The sequence below is a fragment of the Struthio camelus genome, chromosome 17 (genome assembly GCF_040807025.1).
Source record: "Struthio camelus isolate bStrCam1 chromosome 17, bStrCam1.hap1, whole genome shotgun sequence".
Taxonomy (NCBI): domain Eukaryota; kingdom Metazoa; phylum Chordata; class Aves; order Struthioniformes; family Struthionidae; genus Struthio; species Struthio camelus.
This window is the reverse complement of record NC_090958.1, coordinates 10,925,760-10,950,275: the sequence shown is the minus strand read 5'-3', so window position 1 is coordinate 10,950,275 and position 24,516 is coordinate 10,925,760. Positions and strand designations below refer to the sequence as shown.

At 47.0% G+C, this 24,516-nt stretch overlaps 1 long non-coding RNA gene across 1 annotated transcript in view; it reads right to left on the bottom strand.

Annotated features, from left to right (window-relative positions):
• Nucleotides 1-7,884: 7,884 nt before the first annotated feature.
• Nucleotides 7,885-24,516, bottom strand: part of LOC138061404 (uncharacterized) — a 125,241-nt gene continuing 108,609 nt past the window's right edge. Inside the window, exon 3 of the long non-coding RNA XR_011135124.1 lies at nucleotides 7,885-8,139. This is a non-coding gene — a long non-coding RNA (uncharacterized lncRNA). The remainder of the gene's footprint in view (nucleotides 8,140-24,516) is intronic.

Genomic DNA, 24,516 nt, shown 5'->3' with positions numbered 1-24,516 from the left:
TCTTGGAGCTAAATATTTTAGGGTTTTTTCCTCGCTCTTGGCTCTCTTTCGAAGCCGGAGAGTCGCTCGTGGTTCCCAGAGCGCGCCCGACCCGCTGGGATGGATCCTGGCTTCCTGCACGAACGCCAGGTGTCAGTGGTGGCGGCGGGGGACATCCGCACGGGGAAGCAGGATGCCCCGCGGGCTTCAGGCTCACCTCGCGGCATTATTTAGCTGCTGGGGTTATGGGAAATAGCCTCAGCTCTCCAGGAACCGACAGCGGGACCCCATCCTGTTATCATGCTCTATGATCGCCCCTCAGGAAATGACATAAATACCCTCGTTACTCTCTATTTTATTTTTCACTATTGTGAAGCATCTTTTTTTGTTTTGTTTTGCTGGGTGGCCAAGCGCCGTGCCCTGGCTCCCCACATCCTGCTGGGCACGGGCTGCCTCCGTCCCTTGGAGAGTCGGCCAAAGGATGTGCCTGTTCGCCAGTGTTTTTTCTTGCCGCATCAGTGATGTTGCCTGGGTCAGGAAATAAACCTATTTGGAAAGTGGCAGGAAGGCAGGCTTTTATCAGGCTGCCTGTGCACAACACGACGGGCACCGCGTGGCAGCCGGGACAAGCACGGTGGGAGTATGAGTTCACACGAGTCCGGCTGTTGTGACCCAAAAGCAACTCCGGGTCAGTGAATTTGCGCAGTCAACCCCTTCCCTCCTGCAAAGCTGCCGCTGCTGGAGTGACTCTTGCAGCGATGCTTTTAACGGCCCTTTTGCTCTTTGCATCCCGTCTGCCTGAGAGGGGAAGCTCCTTTTATTTGGCATCTTTGGAAATACATTAACTGTTACTGCAGGTTAATTGCTTTCTGGCAGTTCTACCCCAGATTGTTAGCTCAGGAGCTCAGGAGGCCCTTGGGTGCCAGCGGCCTGCCCAGCGACCACGGGAAAGCCAGTGCCCCGCTCTGTGCCGATGTCGTGCCTTGCCCTGGTCGCAAGGTCTTCGGGGACAGCCGTACGGATGGCGTGGGTCTGGCGGGCACCTCGCACCGGGCAGGCCCAGTCGCTGCGGTGCCGGCCCGTGACCCAGGGAGAGGAACCTGCTCGCTTTCGTCCCCGGCTCTGAATAGCCCAGCGGACAAACAGCCAAGGAGAGCTGTCACAGGGCGATGCTCTGATTTACAGTGGGACTGTGCTAACGTACGTCTAGCTTAGTTAACAGCTGTTTTGTTAATTCCCTATTTCTCCCATAATCTGTATATTTTTGTCCCAGCTAGGGCATGGTCTGTGATATATGATGGAGAGCTCTTTCATTAATCATGTGCGAGTGAAAGCATAAACTGGTTTTATTAGTTTTCAGAGTGCCAGGTCACATAAATTAGCTGAAGCCTGTGTTTAATGCGTCGTGCGCGGTGTCTCCCACCTTTCCCGGTAAGAAGTCGTGCCTTACAGGCACGGTTTGTTGCTCAGTCTGCACAGGGAGCAGGACCGTAGACTGGCTTGCGCTGCCCTGGGGTGACTTTGGCCGACAGCGTCACCAGGCCCCCCGCGCGCAGAGATGGCCGGGTGCTGCGGGACGGGACCGGGGCCCAGGGAAGGGCCCCGCTGGGGGCTGCGTGGTGGCGCGTGGGACGAGGCTGGCACAGGTCACGCGCCCCGGTGCCGCCCGGGGAGCATGCGTCCCCTTGGGCTCCCCCTCTCCTGTAGGACCATGAGTCCCTGACTGATCTGAAGGCCAGAGGTGCAACGAGTCTGAGCTGAGATACAGAACCGCAAAAGCAGTCCGAGGGGAGGCAGACGGGGAGAGCGCCCTGCCAACTGTGTTTCTTAAGCAGTGACTTTCCTAAAACCTCAAGTAACAAAAATCTCCATTTTTTTATTACAACAGCATTCCTGGGACTCTCCTCCGGCTAGATGCTGTATTTACCTTTCGGGTGGCCTGCGAGCAGGGATTTTTACTATTTCTACAGATTAGAGCTGGGGGAAACTAAAGCCAAGTGTGATTACACAGCGGGTGAGCTGGCAGCGCGCGGCGCGCCGGAGCCAGCCCTGCCTCTCCTGAGCGACGCTCGGGACGGAGCTGGGACCGGCGCCTCCCCAGAGGAGCTGCTGCAGCCCAGCGCGCTCCTGCGGCTGAAGCTCAGCTGTTTAGGGCGAAGCCGCCCTGTGAAAAAAATAATGACTCAGCTCTCCGCGGGTTCCACTTCATTTGCGTTTCCTTTTGAACACAGGGAGTATCCCGCCACCGAGGGCTCGGGGGTTTTTTTGGAAGGAAAGGGTGTAACCAATTCATTAGCTGACCCGGGCATCCCCGATTTGCATAGGATGCTTCTGCACTGTAACTCTAGAGCAACGGCGGTGATTATAAACACATGACAGTGAATGGCGAGGGTGGTGAAAACCATTGCAATCCCACATGGGGTAATGTGCTGACGGACAAGCTGCGGTTGCAGGACCCTGGGCCCGGGGCAGCCTGCTGAGCTCCCACACGCTGCGGGAAATCCCCCAAAGCGGCCCAACAGCTCTCCCCGCAGGAATCCTGCTGCCCCCACAAGGGTCCTCCCGACACGCAACCCTTGCGACTGGGCAACGGGGAAAATAAAATATTGCCTCTGTGACATGTTGTCATCCAACTCCCCGATCAGAGCCTGTGATCCTGCACGTGCAGTCTAGACAGCCCGTGTCTCGGTCCTGCCGCTCGGCGGGGGGACGCTGGGGCAGCTGGAGCACAAGGGTGGCCAGTTTGTCTCTGCCGTCCCCCGGCCTCGAGGACACCCAGGCACAAAGAAGAGCCACCCTGGGTCTGATCCAACCCATGCCAGCTGCCAAGTCCCTTTGCTTCATCTAGCATCCTAGGTGTGCCCATGCTTGCTCCTGGCCTTAAATATCCCCTCTTTTGATCTTATTTGGATGTCCAAGTTTTGCTCAGACTACCTTCTTTTCTTCCTAGTGCCATCAGAAGCACCTGGGAGTGAGGACCTGGTGTGGTACTCGCTCTCCCATCACACATACGCAGACTATTAATCTGTGCAAGGTTGTGTTATAAACGGTTTGATATGTATGTAAATCCCGGAGCTACAGTGTTGTTCTTGGCAGCCTTTTCCACGAGTCGATGCACAAAGTTCTTCTTTGAAGTCTGCAAACAATTTGCTGGATCTCAGCACCTTCCATATGGACTAGGGGGGGCTGAGCGTGAGAATGCCGGGCTGTGCCAGACTAACCTGCCCCTCATTTTGGGGAGCTGTTGGATCTTTCTTCTGCCTTGTTCCAGCTGAACACGGATTTCTGGCCTGACCCAGTTCCCCCTGATGCTCCCGACCCAGCTGCAGATAAGACTGCAGTGACTTCATTGTCTTGCTCCTTTGAGGAGTTTTCACCATGATTTTTCTATTATCCCGGCGTTTTGTTTTGCATTTGTCTTCCGACTGTGCTTGCTTAGACAGGCAAAGTGAGAGAAGGGATATATAGCTTTGGGGGAAGAGAATTTGCTTTTAAGCTCTAGACCCCTCTATGCATTTGGATTTTATTCTGCTGCTTTTTCCTTTTAACTGAAAGCTTGGAAACCCAGAAATAATTTTTTTAAAGTTATTAATGACCAAAGCATTCACAAGAAAAAAGAAGCTGGATATTTCAAAGTCAGCTCTTATTTATTTAGACAGTGTGAATCAGATTAATTGTTTCTTGTCTAGTCTGGTAATTTATATCTGACACAGACTAGTACCTGTACATCAAGGGAGAATCTTTTCTGGGATTAAAAATAAAGAGTTTATCTAGAGTAGAAGAGGTTTTTTTTTCTGAACAGTTAGTAGTTGTCTTTTCTGCTTTGAGGGACAAGTGTTTTTAGCACCCATCCATCTATCTGTATATATACGTGTATATCTGCCCTACCTCAATAAATGTGACTATCCTTCTCATACCTGAAGGTGTTTGTGTTGCTGACATGAAATGAACATTGACTATCCTACTGCACTTGGGTTTCTACAGGACCTTTCAAGAATGATTTCCATGATCTAATTGCCACAATGCAAAAAAGATTTCCTTTTATCATGTCCTATTTCCTTTTGCCAGTGGAAACAACTGTTCTCCCACATCCTTGAAAGGTCTCATGGAGGCCTTTTGTGAACTCCCATTGGTTTGAGAATTATCCTTGCAATTTCCTACTCACTGCCTTGGGGCTGCTGGATATTTTTGTGGATATTTTAACAGTGGAGGGGGAGTTGGTGCTCTTTACTGCAGGTAGAAAGGTTCGAAGAGCAGTTTGAATTGTTACTTGGCATTTGCTCCAGTGCTTAAAACATACATGTCTCCTTAGACTTACTGCCAAGTCTGCTCCTAGGCTCCTACACGAGCTCTTGCTTCCAGCCTCAACCCAAATTTCTCTTCTCTTAAAGAAACATTGCTATTAGAAACATTGTTACCATGCCATTTTATTTCTGGAGGGTAGCTTGCAGCAGTCTTGTTTCTGCTAACTTGTCCTTGTCCTTCATGAACGGGTCAAAGGAGTAGCCAGCAATGGCTGCTGCCCAGTCCCCATCTGCCCCCAATACGGGATGACTTCAGCTGTCCAAGAACAAGAGCCTGGGAGCAATCTCGTCTCCTGCCTGGAGCAGACCTGGCTCGTGGGAATGAAGTTTCTCCTCTTGCTGGAGCTTTTGGAGAATAGGTTTTGTTACCTCCGTTAGGGTATAGTCCCAGACTAATGGATGGTTTTTCACTGTATGCCCCAGGCTTTACGTGAGCTGCACGTTCTTCGGGTGTGAGAAACCCAAGACCCACCCAGATGTGCCTAGGTTCAAAGATCAGGGCTGAATCCACCTGTTCAATACGGAGCCAGTCCAGCAGATGTCCTGTGAAACAAAGATAAGAAATACTGACGTGTCTAATGACTGCATGTCAAATCCGGTCAACGTCCCCAAACTTGGAAACCCATTGAAGGCATTGGCTGTCTAGGATAGATGCACATGCATTAAATATGACACAGTAAAAAAGGGATTATTGGAGGAATAGCTCTGTTAAGTTCATACTTTTTTGTGGTCATGGATTATGTGTTTAACAGATTTCTACTCTATTGTCCTATAACTCCCCTCAGCAGGGAAACTTATTTTAACCAAATGGACCACATTTTTCCTTGTTTTTCTAAGAGCAAACCATCTGTGCACCAGGAAAGTTTTTATGGGCTATGAAGGAACATTTATTGGTGCAAAGTATCAACATTCCTGTAAAATTAAATTAATTACCTATTGGGAACAAGGATTTCTTTTTTCATAGCTTGACTGAAATTCCCAGGTCTGCCCTTCAGTTCCCTTCCAAACTGGGAACTTAATCAGATTAATCAAGGTTAAAGGCATTTCCGCTTGCTACTCAAAACATAGCAACTCCCCTTTGTCCTTATCGTGGTGCTGTTCAATCACTCACTGCCATGGAGCAATGGGCTCGACTGGAGGATGGAGACGGTGCGGGTGCTTTCTTGGACTCGGATCCTACCTTCGTTCCCCGAAGAGTCACCGTAGCGTCTTTCATTGCGTGGAATCTAAAAGTAAAGCCTCTCCCACAGGGACACAACAAGATGCTCAGAGCTGGCAAATGCAGACAAATCCAGACTGTTTTTTCAGTGGCTCATCCGCCCCTCATTTTTACCCTTCTCTGAGAATGATGCCTGATTTTCCTATCCTTTTTTTAATCTTTTTTTTTTTTTCCCCAGCTGGCTTCAACTATAGCACATGGGCTGCCATCATATCCTTTCCTTTTGTCTGAAGTGAGTCCATAGCCTCTCAGAGCAGACTCACTTTGGCAGGGATATGCTCAAAATTCAGTGATGAAACAGAAAGTGTACTGGAAATCCCAGCATGGAAGGAAAGGTGGGTTGCAAAAGAGCCATGGAGCTCTGCAGCATAAATACAAGAAGTCACTTTACTTCTTGAACTGCTGGGGCAAACTTTCCTTGCAAAAATCAGCTAGTCCCTTAGAAAAATATACTGTCACTTTTGTTAGCCATACAGACTCAACAGCTGGCTGCCCAGCTGTCATATGTGCTTTGGAAGCCATTTTAAAGTTAGATGAAGTTGATCAGTCAAACAATTCAGTTATTTCATGGCAAATACAGAGAAATCACACAAAAAAGTGGGATTCTTAGCGAACACCTTCCGAGTTGTAAAACAATTCAAGGATTTGGACAGCAAAAGCTTGGCCAATTCAGCTTAAGAAGCCAGCCATGTAGCCACCTGATCACAGCTTTCATGAGGGTCTAGAAAACATGTGCATGAGAACATTAACTGCAATGATGTGTTGGCCAGAGATATGTTTCTCATCTCTAGGGTAACATACTCTTCTGTACTCAGTCTCAGTCACCAGAGCAAATTCTGTCTGGTCCTCTCAGCAACTGTATGTTATAACCATCTGAAACAGATAGAAGCACTTAAAGCTACAAGTTATATATTTTTACGTTCTTACAGTTGGCTCTGGAGCCTTCCCTGTGAAGTTGACTCAGGAGATCCCTTACATTAGAGATGGAGAAGACTGTGTGTCCTCTTAAGTCCTGCAGTGCAGAAATCATCCTTACATTCCAGTGAGTAACTGGCTCTAGCTGGGCTGTAACTATCTTGGCCAAGGGTTTATCTTACTTTGCTTGGAAGATGATTAGAACCCACCAGCTGGACTTCCTTTAATTTTAGCTTATTGTTTAGCTTGAGATATCATGGTGTTAGGGCAAGTTTGCGGCCAGGTTTATAAATGGAGCTGAGTTGGCCCAGCAGGAATTCCCTGCTGAAAGGGGCCTGTCCAGGAGTCAACGGTGTGTTGGCATGCGGCTCTCAACAACACGGCACCTTTAAGACAATTCTGTGATCGTGTTCACACAGAAGGAGGAGTTTCACTTTTTTTTTTTTTTTTGTCCATGTGACACACACTGAAGGATCCCTGAAATATTAAAATAAACAGAAAGCTTGACTTGCAGAACCTGTCTGCTAAGCCAGGAATCACATTTCTTGCTGCAGTTTCAAACCGTCATCCAGAGACTTGTAAAACATTGACAAAAACCTCTTTGCCCCAGAGCTTTCAACAAAAACAACAGCCCGGTACTTGCACCCATCCTTGAAAGAGCAAATATTTTAGAATCTGCTCCTGCTTCACTCCCCTTGCTTTTACCCCTAAAAAAGGAGGAGCTCTGAGCACGTTTTCTTTTGTAATTTCAATTCCTTTTCCATTCATTCTCTTATAGCTGATTTAAGGATTAGAAGGCCCCAGCATGCCAGATGTGGGGGAAGCAAGCTTAATGGATGTACTAAAAGAAAGGTAAGGAAACCCCCTGATCTAAAGGCCCATTTCCTGCTGACTCTCATCACTGAGTGCTTTCAATGAGCAGTGCATAACCTCTTGTCTGACAGAGCACTGCTACCTTGTAAAGTGGGACTGCTCTAAAGTTAACTTGCTGCTACAAGGTGCAGTGGAGTGCAAGGAGCACAGGGTGCCCCTGATACAGAGACTCCTATCTAGATTCTAGATGGATCTGAACAGATAGGCTCTCTAAACTCCCTTCCTCAAAGATGTGATGGCCTAAACAGGTACAAGAGGACAGCGCACCACACACACGAGGGCCAGCTTAGTCAGTGACTCACCCAGGAGGTCTGTGGCAGAGTCAGGAACTGAACCTAGGGCTGAAGGATGAGTGTTTATGTTCTGCAGAGCAGACATGATTGTTTCTCCACTCTTGGAGATTTCTGATAAAATATCTGTTGCTGTCTCCATTGTGAAAAGAGAAAGACTTCCCTAGATGACTTCATCAGGAAAAAAAAAAAAAAAGTGAACAGAAATCATGGAGAATATTCATGGCTAGGGTATGAACCTCATAATCATAGAAGAATTTTTTTATCATCTGATACTTCTTAGTATTAAATAGACACTCAAAAGGATGCTGGAAATGCTTTATTCAACTTAGAATTTGACTTGTGAAGTTATGCAGGGTTTTCAGGGGATGATGTTTAATGAAATACGTCCCAGAGCCTTTTGTCCTCATGTTTGGAGTGAAGGTTCAGCTTATATGTTACCCACAGGAGCCATCAACTCTTGAACTGGAAAAAGTCCGTGTTATTTCCAAAGCAGTTTGGCTAGATCTTCAGTGTCCCACTCTAGAGTTTGCCTCTCAGCAATCCTAAGCGGTGAGATCTGAGAAAGTAAGAATGTACGGGTTAGTTCTACACCACTTCCAGGAGAGACAGCTGACAATATTTTACCTCTAGGACTAGCAATCGTCATAGCAGCCGCTGACAGAGTATCCCAGCTGAGGGCTCTGCATGTCCCAGACTGGGCACCCCATGCTTGCAATAATCCTCAGTCAACAGCCATTTTTGGAAAGGGGCTTCTTTTGGTGAAGAAATACCAGACAGGGATGAGCTTTCTCCTCATCTTATCTTCTCAGGGAATACATTTTCTGCTGTTTGAACACAGAGATCTAATCCAACTCAGAGGGAGATCAGCAGGGGTAGAGAGTGGTTGTCTATCTGCCCAGCGAGACCCACCTGGGGCTATTGGATCCCTTTCCTAAGCACAGGAGCAGCTTAGACTCTCTCGATATTGCCAGCCTAGATGACCCTCAAGAGTCAAGTAGGAAGGATGGATCTATCCAGATGAGACCTCCAGTCCTTTTGGGGAGAGGAAAGACAGAAAGGTGCCAAACAACAGGCAGTGCCTTCTTTCTAAGGCAACAGAGACGTAGGGGGCAGCTGGTGGGGCTGCTGTGCTCTGAGTGACAGGAGACAACACCATCCACAAAGCCATCCCCTGGAGATGAGAGGTTCAGACCCTGACAGCTCCCTGCGGGATGAGCACCTCTCAGCACCTGGAAGTGTTTCCGTTTTCTCCTTCCCTATTGACACTTGCGTTCACATTTGTCTCACAAGTCTTAACAAGATACGTTCTTTTCTTTTTTTTTCCTTTTTTTTTTTTTCCCAAGCAAATGTGTTGCTAGCCAGGTTTTCCTAAAGCTTGACTGGCTCTGCTTCAAATTCTGTTGAGCTCATTGAACACAAAAGCTCTCACTGCTTGGAGAAGAAACCTAGTGAGACTGCAGATACCTAGGGTTTCTAATTTGGTTGAAAGGCCTTGACCCTATTGAAAGTCCCAGTTTTCACTCATAAACCCGCTGGCTGTTCATTGCTTCCTTTATGCTCAGTTCTCTTGAAATGTAGAGTTCAGGGCAAAAACTATCAGTAGCTAAAATCCCACAGATTTCATTAAAATCAGGTCTTTACTCTAGGCCTTCTGCTGTTCAGAGCTCTAGTGTCTACAGTGGAGGTCGGGTGGTTCACACTCTCTCAGGGACTTGCTCTCTCGGGTCCCTGCCCTCATCTGCATGCAATATTGTGTCATGCCCAGCAAATCTGAGCCCAAATGTAGCAGGTGTAATACTCATGAGTTTGGTGGATCTGGCGTTTGGTGGTTTGTGGTTCTGGTAGGTTCTGGTAGGTATAAACTAAATCTGGTCTACAAACCTGGTTAAAGTCATGAGGCAGAAGAGAGAACAACCACTTTTGCCATGTAGAGGGAAGTATCTTCATTGGTCAAATCAGTCCAAAGAATGTCTCCCTCAGTGGTAGGAGCAGTGAGAGAGGAGAATTCAGCTGGATTTTAGCAGTAGAGCTAAACTAAACCCCTGAATTGGGAACATTGTGCCTGGGGGATGTTTGCATTCAGTTTAAGAGTGAGAACTGTCCTTCATCTGAAGAAGCCGAAAAAGCTCGGGACTTAACATCTCAGCAACTCACTGGAGAGGTGATGGAGACATGGTGGGACACAGGAGGGCATAGAGCAGGTGCAGATGATAACAACTACACTTAGCAACTGCTGCGTGATCAGCGTCTGGGGGAAACTGACTGCAGAACTGGCGCCTAGGGAAACGAGCTCTCCAAATGGTAAAGCTCAAGAGCTTTCCTGAGAAAATAAGTCAGCTCTTGCTTTATTGAACACTGCAGGAGATCCAGTGGGAGAATTTGTTTCACTTGAGTCAGCAGATCATTGCTAAGTCATTGCCTGGGCTCATCTATACCCACAGTGAGCGTATCCACTTGGCTCCCTGGCCTCTGTAGGCACTGGCTTGGTGGTTTGCAAGTCTTGGGAGCAGTGTGAGACACTGTACTGAAATTGCCAGCTGACAGCTTCCCGGGGAGCTCTGGAAGCTCCCCCCAGCCTGTTCCCTCTCACACCCTCTGACTCCCTCACCATGACCCCTCTGCAGATGTGTAAATGGCACCTGAGAGGCCTGTGTGCAGAGCTGGTAATTTGTCCTCACCCAGTCTATTCCCCACTGGTATGCAGAAACATGCTTGGTGTGAGAAATGTGTCCTTGGCTCGAAGCCAGGGACCAAACAGACAAAGAAATAATGTTTACCCCCAGGGCCTTTCTGACAAACAATAAAAAAGCAATAGAGTCAAGATAGATTACGCGTCAGCTAAAATATTACCTCTTCCTGCCAATTCGTATAAAAGGAGGCAAAGCTGTTCTTTACGCTGAACTAAAACTGCTGTTAAAATACTCAAGGAAAATAATCATTTAGACAGCATCTTTCTTTTTAGCCAATGACATTAATATTCTTGTTAAACCATTATTGTGACAGTCTGCTTTATGTGATGCAGCAGGCAGTTTGCTCTGTTTGAACACAGAGTTGCACAAAGGGCTAGAGGACTTGTAGCCAGAGATGAATGGCCTGGTGATAGCATCAGGTGGTCAGAACTCTTTGCAAGCAGAGGAATGGCCTAAAATCCCCTTCTGGCAGGCACAGAAACCAGTTTTAAGGTTGGTTGGTGGCTCCTGTGCATAGTCCCTTCCAAAGGCATGATGGAAAGCCTTACCTCTTGGGAACCAGAGGTTGCAATAAGTGTGATCACCAAGCTGACTTCACCTGAGCCAGCAAACTGCAAGCCAGTGCCCAACTGGATTCCTGTGCTCACCTGAATGGGTGCTAACCCCAAGGAGATGAATAGGTGAATATTTTATTCAATAAAGTCAGCTTTGTTGTTGTGTGGAGGGTGAGGCATGTGATTTATTACTTACAAGAATTTGGACAGCCGCTGGCTTAATGTGAAAACACTGGCAAGTGTCAGGAAATTCATGAACTTTACACGCATGATTATCGATGACTTTTATTAGCAAACATTACTGGATATCCTCCCTTTTGAAACAATGCCACTAACTAGGCAAAGCCAAACTATGTGGGACTGAGGTGGCAAATCAAGTGCTGTCATTTGTTAATAACCCACAGTCAGAGATTTGTCTGGGTAATGGCTCATCAAAAAAACGCAGAGGTTCTGCTTAGAAACAGGCTAAGAGAAAAGCCTGGGTAAGTCTTCAACAAGCACCATCTTATCAGCGTTCAACAAAACACAACGCAGCCTCAAGCTGTAGCTCTCTCTTAAGTTTGACGACCATCGTGCAGAGTCACTGTGGATGTGCATGCCATGGTGCAAGATGACAAAGGAGAATCATGCCTACAACTTCAGTGAAAAATATGATCAGCTTTATCTCTAGCATTAACTTTACCAGCAGTTGCTAAAGGTATCTACCATCACGACACTTCTTCAGGAGCTATGACAACTGCAAAAGCATCGGAGTACTTGCAGCCAAAAATACTTTTTTTTTTTTTTGAGTCTGTAATCCTCTCGCTAAACAGGAAAGATATGAGATGAAGAATGCTAGATCTCGACAATGAAAATCTACATTACTTGGGACGCTACTGATGAAGACTTTGAAAATACAGTTATTTCCAGTAATGAAAACCTGCTGTAGTTACAGAACAGTCTCCTCTTTCTGAGACCTGGATGTATCCACACTTGAAAGCAGCTGGCAGATGAGACAAGCTTGAGATAGCTTTCTTGGCTTGGCTAGCATAAAACTTCCTTTTACAAAAAGCTGTTTTCTGCACTCAGCGAGATCTGATTTCGAATACTGGGCTTCCATGTTGATCATCAGATGAAAATAAAAGTTTCTGTGACTCAATCAGCTCCTACTTACACCTCTCCTTACTTATCTGCACCCACATATCTGGTAGTGAGACAAACGGTTACTCACAAGCGTCTGTACTCAAAACGGAGAGTTCAAAGTGGGTGACCTATATAAAGTAAGACACATTCTGATTAAGACAATATTATCACTTAGTTCGGGCCTGGAGTCCTGGCTCTCCTGAAGCCCCTGGATGGCGTTTGCACACCAGAGATCAGATAACACCACGTCACACTGCTGCACACACACTGGATATTAAGCTCTGTAGGAAGGACCACCTCATTCTGCCCATCAGTTCAACGCTTGCTGGTGTCACCGCTTTAGTGCTAAGAGATCTTTCAGATCTTGATTAAGTACTTACTTAAACATATGTTTAATCAAAACCTGCTGAGGGACAAAGTGCAATGGAAACCAAGCCCCTCCAGCTTAATGGAGCTTAAGAGTGCAGTTGAATTAGGGTACTGGCATAACCACTGCTAACCTGCGTGAGAGGGGAAGTAAAAACAGCCTTTCAAAATACGAATAGCATTGTAAAACCAAGAGAAACATCTAGAAGCAACAAATCTCATTATAGCTAAATATGGCAGGCCCATCAGTCAGGAAGCAAAGTCATAAATACATATTTTTGCTTTGAATTTGAAAAGAAAAAGAAGTGGCATATTTATCCCTGACAGTGATAACGACATTCTCTCTAGTCCATCAGAAACCAGGGAGAACTTTCGACAGGAAGCAGTCAAGTGATATATTTTTAAGATCAGCAGAACTGGGAGCAGTATGATCTGCTACTGTTGGTTTTAAGGAAATTTTGGAACATGAGGGAAATTCCATGAGACTGCCTAGAACTGCAAATTGTGCCAACATTTGAACAGGGGTGGACAGAAAACCCCAGGTGGTATTAAGTCAGTTAATCTGGTATTGATTCTGGGTTCAGCTGTGGAAAGATTGATATTGGATACAAGCATTAAAGAATTAAAAGGTAGCATATTTCATGCCAGTCAGCATGGTTTTGTGGAAAATAGCTTTTGCCAAACTAACATTATATTGTTTTTTGATGGAATTACAAGCTTAGCTAATAAAAATACTTGTGTTGCTATAATACAGAGAGCTTCCTGTAAGACATAATGCTTAGTCCTGCAGGACATTCTGATAAAAAGAGCAAGCACTCTGCAAAGTAGTGCAGCATTGATGAAGTTGATTAAAATTAAGGAATGGGTAGAACAAAAAATAGATACAAATGAGGAACTGTGATTAAACAGGGCTGCTTCTGATGGAGCCCTAGTAGGCACTGTTCTTGAACAAGTGCTATCCACTTTCTTTCTTGAGGATATAGAACTAAATGGAAATGTATGTAGAGATAACACCTCAAACTGGCTCAGCAAGCGACTGCGGTGGTTGGCAACAAGAAGAAGGAGCAGCTTCATAGACTGCTGTGGAGCCATAGCTCCTTTGATCAACATATACTTTAACCTGAGCAAATAAAAAGTCAAACAACCAAGGGCGAAAATTGGAGGTCCCACTTACAAGATGTGAAGACCTAAAGAAATAAGAGGGAACCTCGGGAGTATAAAAGCAGCACTGCACAACTATAGCTAAGAGAGTTTGAACTTACAAAGAGGAGACTATCTAAAGTGGGAGACGGAAAGTGATATTATCTTTGCCTGAGGTATTAGTGAGACCATTGCTAGAACATTTGGTCCTGTTCTTGTGCCTACCCTCGAAAAAGGAGGTAGATACAAAGAATGGATACAAGAATGTATATGTAAATGAGGGACGGTCTGGAAACTATGCCATATAATGAAAGGTTTATGAAAAGTAATCTACCTAGTTTATCCAGGAGAAGCTGAGAACAGACTTTGGGGAAAGCTGTGTTCTTTTTTTTTTTGGAGCGAAACCAAATTTTAAAACTTGACATCTTTCATGAAATGGATCTTCTGCCCTTCAAGCTGTTCTCATCAGAGTGACTCTAAAATCTAATGAATCCTACATCAATGGTAACGTGAAGCTGAATTTTAACTGGAGATTGATTACACTTCTTTCTAGGCAAATCATTAGCTGGTTGCTACAGCTACAGAATTACACACCCTGATGTCATGAACAATTTCTCCTTGCACCCAAAGAGGCCATGTGGCCGAGCAGCAGTTAGAGGAGGCGAGGACTAAGCTGTGAGCATCCTGGACTCTAATCCCACCTAAGCCCCTGCCCAACATTTTGAGCTTGAGCAAGACACTTAACCCCAGCAACCCCCAGCCCAGCTGTAGAACTGTGCAAAAAAGCAAGATCTTGCCGAAAAACAGATGTTGCATCTCAGCTGAGCTTTGCTGGGTAAATATACATTTCTAAGAAGTAACTCAATGAAAACACCTGCTGGGGAATGCAGGGAAATGGACGGGTGGAGGCTGTTGCATATCCCATGTATTCACACTGTTTGCGTGGATTCCTAGGGAGAAAGGGGTGAGACTTTTCCTTGATGATCAGTGTATCCCAGTACCATCAAATTCCCAGCAATGGCACCTAGGCCTCTGCCAAGAGCTGGCTCATTTGTGGTTAGGCCGCCTATGAGGTCCCTCTGCCCCCAACAGAGGTGGTGGGTGGGAGGCGCTGTCTTTCCACCATTTGGTTTGGAGTGCACCAGTGAGCCCTGCCACTGTGCTTCAGTTCATATTTATTCATGTGCTTGTTTTTCTTGTTTGGTGAATGGCGCATGTCAATATTTAGTCATTGCTGTGGAAACAGCAACACTCATGCAAAGGGAAAGAAAAAAAAAAGAGGAGGGAAAGAATAGAAAACAATATTTTAAGGCATTTTGGATGTGCTTGCACATTTGACTCAGGAATGTGAGTTCGTTTTGCCTGTGTGCCTGCAAAGGAAAACAGGAATTGAAAAAGGGAAATGGTACCAAACTATTTATGTGAAACCACGGGCAAAAACGGGCGGCAGAGCTTCTGGAAATCCCATCAGCCATTGACAGAGCAAGTGCACAGCTCCTTAGAAGAGCTGCCCAGAGCCCACGCTGTGGCAGCGCTGCTGCTCCTTCAACCACCTCCTTCCTCTCCACGGTTTAGAGGAGCTCCCGTTCATCTCCACCTCACTGCACAGTGCCATCGGCCTCACATGCCACGCTCGTCTTCCAGCCTGAGGAAGCCAACCCTTGGCAGCTCCCCCTCAGATCTGTCAATCTGCAGAAGAGGCATTAGTAGTTCATAGGCATTAGGTTCATAAGACCTATGAAACACTGCTGACAAATGCAGTTTTGATCATTATTTCATAAATCTAAAAAATTCCCCAGTATGGTTAAACTTAATTTAAAGTGCTGCCAGTAATATTTACCTCCTGCACAATGAAAGCTAAATGACATTGGGGAAATGCTAGATTTTAATTACAAAAAAGGACATGCAAAAACTCTGTAAATTTTATATTGGAGTTACATTTGATAAAAAAAGCAAAAAGAAAATGTCATGAATGTCATCTCCAAGGAATATTATTTGCTTTATGTCTACCAACAAGTTGAGGGAAGTCCCCTTTGTCTTTGTTGTTTAAAGTGCAAGGGGTACACTTGGTTGTGATTTGGAGGAAGAACCATCAATACAGTGAAGATTAGTTATTATCTATCTATCTGTTGCATTTGGCAGTGGGTGCATCCTGAATAAAGACACAGGGATGTGCATGCAGAGACCTGAAAGTCTAACCCAAAGACAGAAGAGGTCAGCTTCTGCTGCCAGCAAGGGCTGCTGGGTTTGCTCTGATTAGGCTCTAGTCTTTTAATATGACATTACCCTTTGTCAAAAAATGCCAAGTCTTGGTGAAACTGTGGAGAAAGAGGAGACTGCAACACACCCCCGGGCTTTGGCAATAGTTGTAGAATATGTGTGTGTGTGTGTGTGTGTGTGTGTGAGAGAGGGTGTGTGTGTGTGTATGTTTAGATCCTTGATTGCAAAACAAAAATGGCATTAAGTTGGCACAAGAAAGGAATTTTATACCTGTCAGTTTCTGCATAGGTCTGTAAATGGCAGAAAGTTTCCATTTCTGCCAGAAAAGCATCAGGGTTCCCAGATGCAGAGCCAGAGAAATGATGGATCTAGACCAAATACAAGAATTTGATTTTGATTTCAATACAGTCATTCTGGCTGTAAGCACTGAATAAGTTTGCAGAGACCTGATACAAGGTAAAATGGAAATTATTCTTGGTACTGAGGCCCGTTTCTGCACTTAGATCCACTGGTAGCTTATAAGCACCAACTCAAGCCTATCAAGGAGCTATATATAAAAGCTACATTGACTTATAATCACTGATGTTGGAAGAAAGTCTTATTTCACTCTTGAGGAGGCAAAACATTGGAACTGGAGACCCAGCATCACTAAGCACAAAGCAAAGGCGACCTGCAGTTTTGGGCCTCTCCATGCAAGTGCTCACTCTCCAGACTCATCTTATGATGGCACTTGTGCACTGTCTGCCTTCTCACAGGGGCAGGGACTAGCCCCCAGGTTTGGCCTTAGTGCTGGATGCAAATCCCTGTTATCATTCATGCTGGCCTGTTCGGCTCCAGCCCAGAGAGGTCCTGGAGCGGCCTTGTGCCAAAGAAGACACAACATCCCCCTGCAGCCGAAGGGCGGTGGGATGCCCTTTACGTGAGCCTCAGTGGCTCATGAGCCTCATTCTAGCAATTCGGGATTTGGAGCAAACCAGTGAGCCCTAGCTCAAATCTTGAAGCCCTTCCAGAATTTTAATTGTCAACAATTAAAGATAATCTTTTTACAGGTGCCAAGTCACCTAAAGGTCTTTCTCGGATTTGAACTAGTTGGATCCAAGTTCTAAGGACTTCCATGGATCAGGCTTTGTGTTGGTGTCCAGGGTTGCTAGTCACTCTATCTGCTCCTCACCTTGCTTCTCCAGTTTCCATTAAGAAATTGTAGAAAGCAGCTTTGGGCTTCTGTGCCATGTTCCCATCCAGACCAACGGTATCCTTTCTTGGAGAGGGTGTGTAACTTGTGCCAGGGCCGCACTGCGATTGTTGAGTACACGCAGTCCCTTTTGAATCACAGGAAGTATGTAGGCTTAGGAGATTATCAACCCATTATTAACATTTCAGAAAAATATAAAGTGGTTTCCGCTTTATCTGTTTATTCTGTGGCTGATAAAATATTAACATTTTTCAGCCTCTACTGAATAATCCCTAGTCCCCATATTCCCAGACAATATGGTGTGGGGGTTAAACGGATCACCCCAAATGAAGCTGTTTCTCTTGGCTACTGTCATACAGGAAGCTGGTGGGAAAAAAAGTTGTTTGCACAGGATTTAAGCATTTTGAAAAAAAAAATTATGAAAACGTGATGCTGAGGAAAACATCAGGCAAGTAGTAAAAGTGCTTTGCATCTGCGCAGCTGTTTCCTGGCCATTTCTATTACAAGGGCACTTGGTTTACAGGAAATTCCAGTTTATATACAATGCCACTCTCCTCAGAAAAACGGGCTCTGGACTCAGCCGTATTGATCTGCTTTGTGCAACTGGTGGTGCTGGCGATTCCCCCACCTGCAGGCCCACAGGCAGCAGGGACTGTTTTGATCCTATCCTGTCTGGTTCATAGGAAATGGTAGTAAATTCACCTCCATCTGTTTTCTAGCTGGGCTGTTACTTCTCCTGGTTAGTTTTGAGGTCACCTGGCCAAATTAGATATTGGCCCAGATATAACTCAGCGTACGAGCTTGCTAGGCAGGTGGCTGGCTCTGGGCTTGTGCTGTGCCTGACACGGAGTCAGCCCTTCTGCTGGAAACTCCCGTGGAAAGAAGCTGAACTCACATCCACAACACGACCTACCGGCATGTTCACTGGGCAGAGGGTCTCACATCAGCCTAGTCTGTACATCCAGAATTTGTACCAAGTTTAGGGGAGCTGAAAAACTCATAATTTCTACTAACTAAACTTTCCTGACTTTTTTTCCAAGCTTACAATAGTGACAACAGTAGATGGGCAGAAATTGCAGCAAGCTCAAAAACACTTTAAAATGTTTAGCTTTTGCTGTTGGATAGAAACCCTAATATGCTCTGAGCACAGGTATGGCTCATCGAGAGAGAAATCCCATGGCAGTCCCAGCCACACTCACTTCTCATCCGGAGGTGCTGGGAGCGAGACAAGTGCGAGCAGGGTTAGCTGGAGTTCCCATTCTGCTGAGTTGGCAGAAAGCCTCAAAGCAGCAGATGCAGGGGGATTGAGATGATAAATGGACTTTGGAAAGCAACCCAAACATGTACATACAAATTAGTATTTAACATACAGTTGCTATTTGCAAATTATCCCCTTGTGATTTTGCTCTTGAATGAGAGCAACTGTGTTAGCTGAACAAACAGTAGCAGAGTGAGCTGCAAAAATGCACTTACCCTCCCACCCACAGCAGTACCCAAGGCGAGTCTGTACGCCCACCCCATACATGCATTCACATGCACAAACCCCTTCCCAAGCAGTGCCTCAGAGCCACCCAACCTCACTCTCTTTTCTCAGTCGACTGGGCATTGCAAGGCGCAAGAGCTGCTCTCGCAAACACAGGCCCCTTTGGGGTGCGCCAGTGCTCCCGTGGCCCCGGCAGGGCCATGGGGAAGGGGCCGATGTCAATCCACAGCGTCAGGATGTGGGTCACTGGCAAAAGGGCGGCAGGCGGCCAGGCACTTTGCCAAGTGCTTTGGCAGGAGACAAGCTGGGTTGCTAGCCCAGCTATTTCGTGGGAAGTGACATCATGGCAACACATGAATCATAAATAATTTGACACCAAGAGGAACAACCCGAGGTGGCCCAACACCTGAGCACCCTGCCTCCCCATCCGGAGTGACGCAGAGGGCTTGACGCAACAGGCTGGGCTCGGATGTGCATTGTGAATCCTCCAAAAATCCAGTGCTCCTCCAAACCTTGTCAGCCAAAATCAGACCTTCCCAAGCCCCGCCTGACAGCCCCTGTGCCGAGAGCTTGGGGCTCTCGCACTGAGTCTGCACCTCTGGGAGAGCAGAAGGCAGAGGTGGGGGAAATCGAGGCCTGGCAGCCTGGTGAGAGCCCTCTGTGCACACTCAGGCTGCCGGGTGTCACGAGGGTGCTTCCCAGCCAAGGAACCTGCACGTGCGAGGAGCCATCAAGCAGTGCTTGGGCTGCCAGAGCAGGCTTCCCCTGCCACTCAGCCCCCAGGCCAGGCTACCCGGATGGAGTCTGGACCCACCAGAAGCCGCACTGTCACCATCCTCCCCCTGACTCCATGGCAGCGCAGGAGAGTTTGGAGGTACCAGAAAGTTGGTGTTTGTTAGTGGCCTGCATCTCGCTGGACAGGACTTTCCTGGCCAAAACAAGGGGGAGAGGATTAACATTGCAAAATAGTTTCCTTTCCCCTTTCCCTTTGGAGGGAACAGTCAGAGGTAGAGCCAAGCAACTGCTACCATGCATGATTTAAGGAGGTAAGAAGAAGCAGCAAGAGGGAGAAAATAGGATTTATAATATCAACCCTAAAAATTGCCATTTAGAGAAAGCCTAAGACTGGCAAAGCCTCACTGGGAGTTGCACCATATGCGATTGCTCAGCCCAGTGGATGGCGTCCAGGTGGGGGAGATTTGGCATTGAAGAGTTTGTCTCCATCAGCAAGTTGCACCACTTTAACTTAAGGTACCAGTTTACACTTGAGTTCGAAGTGATTCAGCCCCTTCTGTGGATGTCCCTGGGAGACAGGTTATACTGAAACAGAGCTGTCAACACAGGAGCTCGTGCAAGTTTATAAAAAGAAAGTTTGACTGAAGCCAATGTAACTTCCTCTTTGAGCATCTCCGAGCAGGGAGGCGACTTGCCCGAGCAGGCTGGCGGCAGACACAAGCATGGAGCGGGGCTCTCCAGGTTGCATTTGCAGCCGAACCCCAACGACATGCCCAGGTTGGCAACCAGGCCTGGAAATATCCTCTGCATGTCGAGTCTAGTCCTCTGCAATCACAGACAACCATGTCATATAAATCCATTTAACTTCATTAACTATGCTGCTCATCCCTTCAAACCCAGCAGGAGCGCCTTAGACCCTCTCCCTGTCTGCTGGCGTCGTCTTTGCTTTCCCTGCCAAAGAGAAAGTCCCCAGGGCAGTGGGACCAATAAATACACATTCCACACCCGCTCAGGAAAACCTGGCTGCTCCAGCACAAGGAACAGAAAGACAAACACTAGTGAGTGTGAGATCAATACGTATCAGCGGGCTGTCTGCTCTGCTAGTGGAGAAGAGCTTTCTATTTGTGTTTGCACCGAATGTCGCCCCCACACATAAAAAAAAGACACTGGTGCTATTGTACACCTCTGTGTTAGCAAAGTATTGTGATGTAAAATGTGGCTTTATGAACTATCTGGTTCAGAATTTGTTAAAAAGTTGATTTTCTGCCCAAGAAATTTTTTTTCCTGTTTTCTTTAAAACCTTTGATTTTTTAAAAATGAATTTATTTTTAGTGGGGGGAGATGGGTAGCCACTTTTTACAGGAAATTTTGATGGCAAAAAAAAAAAGTGGATGTTGCATCTGGGAATTTCCAAGTAGAGGAAAAAAAACTATTTTCCATTAAAAAAAAGTAGAGTTTGTGATCCATTCCATATTGGGTTTCCCTTTCCGCTCTCTCATGGTGCTGTGCATCCTGTAATCCCAGTCTGAGCCCTGCCCTGGCCTGGCTCCGAAGCGGTGCCCTGCACAGCTCAGCAGAGCCTCCGAGAGCATGCCAGGCATCGCTGCGTGGCTCATCCTCACTGCTGGCACCAGCGGGAGGCACGCTTATCATGCTGGCTTTGCTCAGATCGTCTACATGCTGTTTCTAATAAAACCTGACCTCATTCCTTTTGGCGTAGATGACAGGAACCAGTCCTGGTTTCAGTCACCCTGCTGGGGAGCACACAGTACAACCAGCTTACAGTAACACTGGGGAACTGGAGAAAGGGAATCAGGAAGCAATAAATCAACTGTGCTGTTATGACATTGGTGGCAAAGGAGTGGTTTCTCCCTCAGCAAGCCCTGCTGAAGGTACTTGGTTTTGAAGCCACTCTAAGGGCTGGGCTGGCAGTCCCCGCAGTGGAGCAGAGAGTGTTTATTTGTCCTAAATGCTCTCTAGAAACACCAGCTCTGCTGTGGATGGTTTACATAAAGGCTAATAAATAAAATCAATAAAACTGAAGAATTCATACTTTGGTAACAGTTTGAGGCTCCACTGAAAAATGCGTATGTCTTTGCTGGATAATACAGCCTCCAAATTGGAGCGGGTTCATCCCTGTACAGGGCTGATGGACAAAGAGCAAGGGAGGTAGCTGAGGCAGTGGAAAGACATTCAAGGTCACACGGCAGCTTGTCGGCCCTACAGTCCCAGTTCAGTGTGTTACTCACTTGTCCTCATTACCCTCTTCTGCATTATTCCCATTATGAAAGTATCAGATCTTGAGGTCTCTTAACTGTCACTTTAGTGACAGAGGAGCCAAGGAAGCCAGGACCAATCTATCTCCTGAAAAGCCAGGGCCAGTAGAAATGGGCCCTGCCAGAAATGTGTTCCCAGAGAATCCGCGAGGCTGGTGCTTGCCTGGCCAACATTACCTGAGCAGCAGGTATGCTTTGGACAACCACTTCTCATGAGCATAGTTACTTTCTACAGCTTCGCAACACTTCTGAGAGGGAAACATCATTCCCACAGTAACTTGTCACCCATTGACTGGCCAGGGAAAGGAACCAGGAGACCTAGGTCCCAGGCATATTTTCTACCTGTTACATTGCCCTCCTACCCTGACTGAGGAAAAAGATGCCCACTTAGAGCTCCATGGTGGCAGTGACTAGTCCACACAAGGTGTCTTCAGCCCGAATGAGGCAGCAGTGTGGGTGGGAGAACTGCAGAGGTGAACGAGAGGTGGATGAGGGGCTTTGCCTGCACACAGACATAGAGGTGTGCAGCTTCAGGGAATAAAATGTGTTGAGCTCAGGGTAATTCCTCTGTGATGCCCTTGCTGGAAAGCAAAAGGGTCTGGGCCAATATAACATGGGTACTACCCATGCAGCCCTGCACCACACTGTACTGGACATGGCTCCCCTCAGGGGGAAAGGCTTGGGTAATATAGTGTTTGTCTAGCACTGTATGGATTCCAAAGCAAATAACTAAACATGCATCTTGAAACCTCAGCTTGTAAAAATATCAGGTCCCCCTATTTACAAGAGATTCCTCTTTGATATTTGCTCAGACAGAATGTAAAGTCACACCGGCGAAGCAAACAAGGAAGGAGAAGGAAGTCACACAAAGCAATAAAGATTAAGGTCCCATGCAGCCTTGGAGAATGGAGGCTCCCGGATACAACCATGCCACCTCCCTCCACGCATCAACTTATTTGTGGTTGAGAAAAGCAACCGTTTTAACAAACGGTGAGTATTCTGCTGTGAAAAGGCTCAAAGACCTCATGGACTCGACAGCAGATGCCCTGTCCTGCACTCTTCTCTCCTCCTCACCCCAGCTGAAGCTGAGGATCTTGATAGATGCAAGAGATTTCTCCTGGAGCAGTGAAGGGGAGATAAGGGTGGAGGTACACATCTCTTAATAGTGTGCAGTGTGATCCGTGCGGCCAGGACCGGTGGCATGGCTGCAGAGCCATGGCATTTGCAGGGCCATCATGTTTGCCCTGGTAAAGGACTGTACAGAAGCTTGACTTTCTCACGCTTGCACAGCCCAAGGCTGAGTGGCAGGGCCGAGAAAAGCCAAGCCTCCTGTTACGAAAAGATGGTTCGCAAGCCGGTCATGATTCTAGGCAAAGCTGTGCTCCCTGGCTCACAGCCATGTAAACATATATCCTTCTTCTTTTTCTATTTTTAATGGATTTTCTCTGCTCTTCAAGAACCAGTTCTCAGCCAACAAGAATGGCTCTGTAACTTTGGAGGGCTAGAGCCTGGAAATAATTCTGTACAGGCAAGCGCCCTGTAGCTGGCAAGACGCTCCCTCAGTTAAGATATACCCAGAGAGCCATCTACCTTTGATGTGCTCAATTTGCTTGCTGAGTCTTCAATAATGTCACTTACTAAGCATCAGTTTGTGATACCCTGGCTAGCAACGAATCACATTTTCCTGCCCTAGAGGCCATGGGACTGGCTGTGGAGTAGGCATCCAACATTACACCCTGACTGGGGATCCAAAACCATCTCCTGATGACCTGCATGGGGGATTTTTGGACAATGACATGGAACACTGTGTGTTTGGAGCGTGGGTCAGGCTGTGTGGCTGGTCAGCAGCATCATAAGGAAATGTTTCTGCTCCCCAGCAGGATCCTGCAAATATCTTGAAACAGGAGAAGATTAATTAATGTAAAACCATCACTGGCTTGAGCTGAAATTGGTGAACTTCTTAGAACTCATAAACATGATCACGAGACACTGGAGGACAACCAAGGAATGCACAGCATCTGGCTGAATCATAGTCAGCTGAGGACAGTTCATTTCTAATCCTCAGATTACCAACTCCCCCAGGTTTGCCAAGGGAAGCAGCCCATGCAGTGCATTGGTGAAGGTCTCACTGCCTCATGGCGCTGGTGTGGCAGCAGGCCCCACTGGGTCAGAAGAGCGGGTACCGAGCCAGGCATTTTGGCTATGTCAGCTGCCTGCTCACTGCAGCCTCACTGGGAAGCTCAACACAGAGCATGACATGTGATCTCTCGGTCACATAGGTTCTCCTGGGGAACAAGGAAGACAGGATGTGTCTTGTCCATCTCCGAAGAGGAGTGCAAATCTGTGCCCAGGACACCAGAGCTTGGAGTCCCTCTGGGCCCTCCGCAGAGCCTTCGGAGGCTGCTGGTCTCCTGGGAAGGTGGCAGCCTCTGTGTCTGCAAGGGGAAGCAGACCGAAGCATGGCCAGGGTCTTCTTGTATCCCAGCAGCCCTGTTGGCATCTCTGTGGCGTGCTGCAGCAGCATCAGTAATGCTTTCTGCTCCTGCCGCTCCTGCGATGGAGGCTCTTCTGCCACTGGGAAGCAAGTTGTGGATTCTCCCTTCCCTCCCATCAGCTCCACAGAGAGGAGATGATAAATTGAATGCATTTGACACCGTAGAGCAAATTCAGAGGTGACTTAAATCCCAGTGTGGGTTACATGCTGGGCGCATGTTGGTCAGAAAACAGGTGTAAGTGGCAGAGCACTGTAATGTGGCATTTGGCAGATATGCAAACAGTGTAACTTGCCCTGGCTGGTATGCTGGGGGAGCCCTGGGAGGGTGCAGGGATGATTGCAGCTGGAGGTGGAGGGCAGTGGAGTGATGCCACACCTTTTATTCCCATTTACTGCTTTTCCTGTAGCACACAGCATCTCCTTGGGTGTGGGAGAGCTAGCTGCTTCGCAAACCCACTCAATGCCAAACCAAATGAAGGCTGGTCAGGGGATTTCTTTCATTTACACCACTTTGAAGTTCGTGCAACAGTGTTCACTTCTTGGGAATAAGGAAAAATTAAATATAGGTCCCAAATCTGACACACTTTGGTTAGGCAATGTTGTTCCAGACACACTGCACCCGTTGCAAGCAGAGAGCTGGCTCTGCTCCTGCACAGCGAGG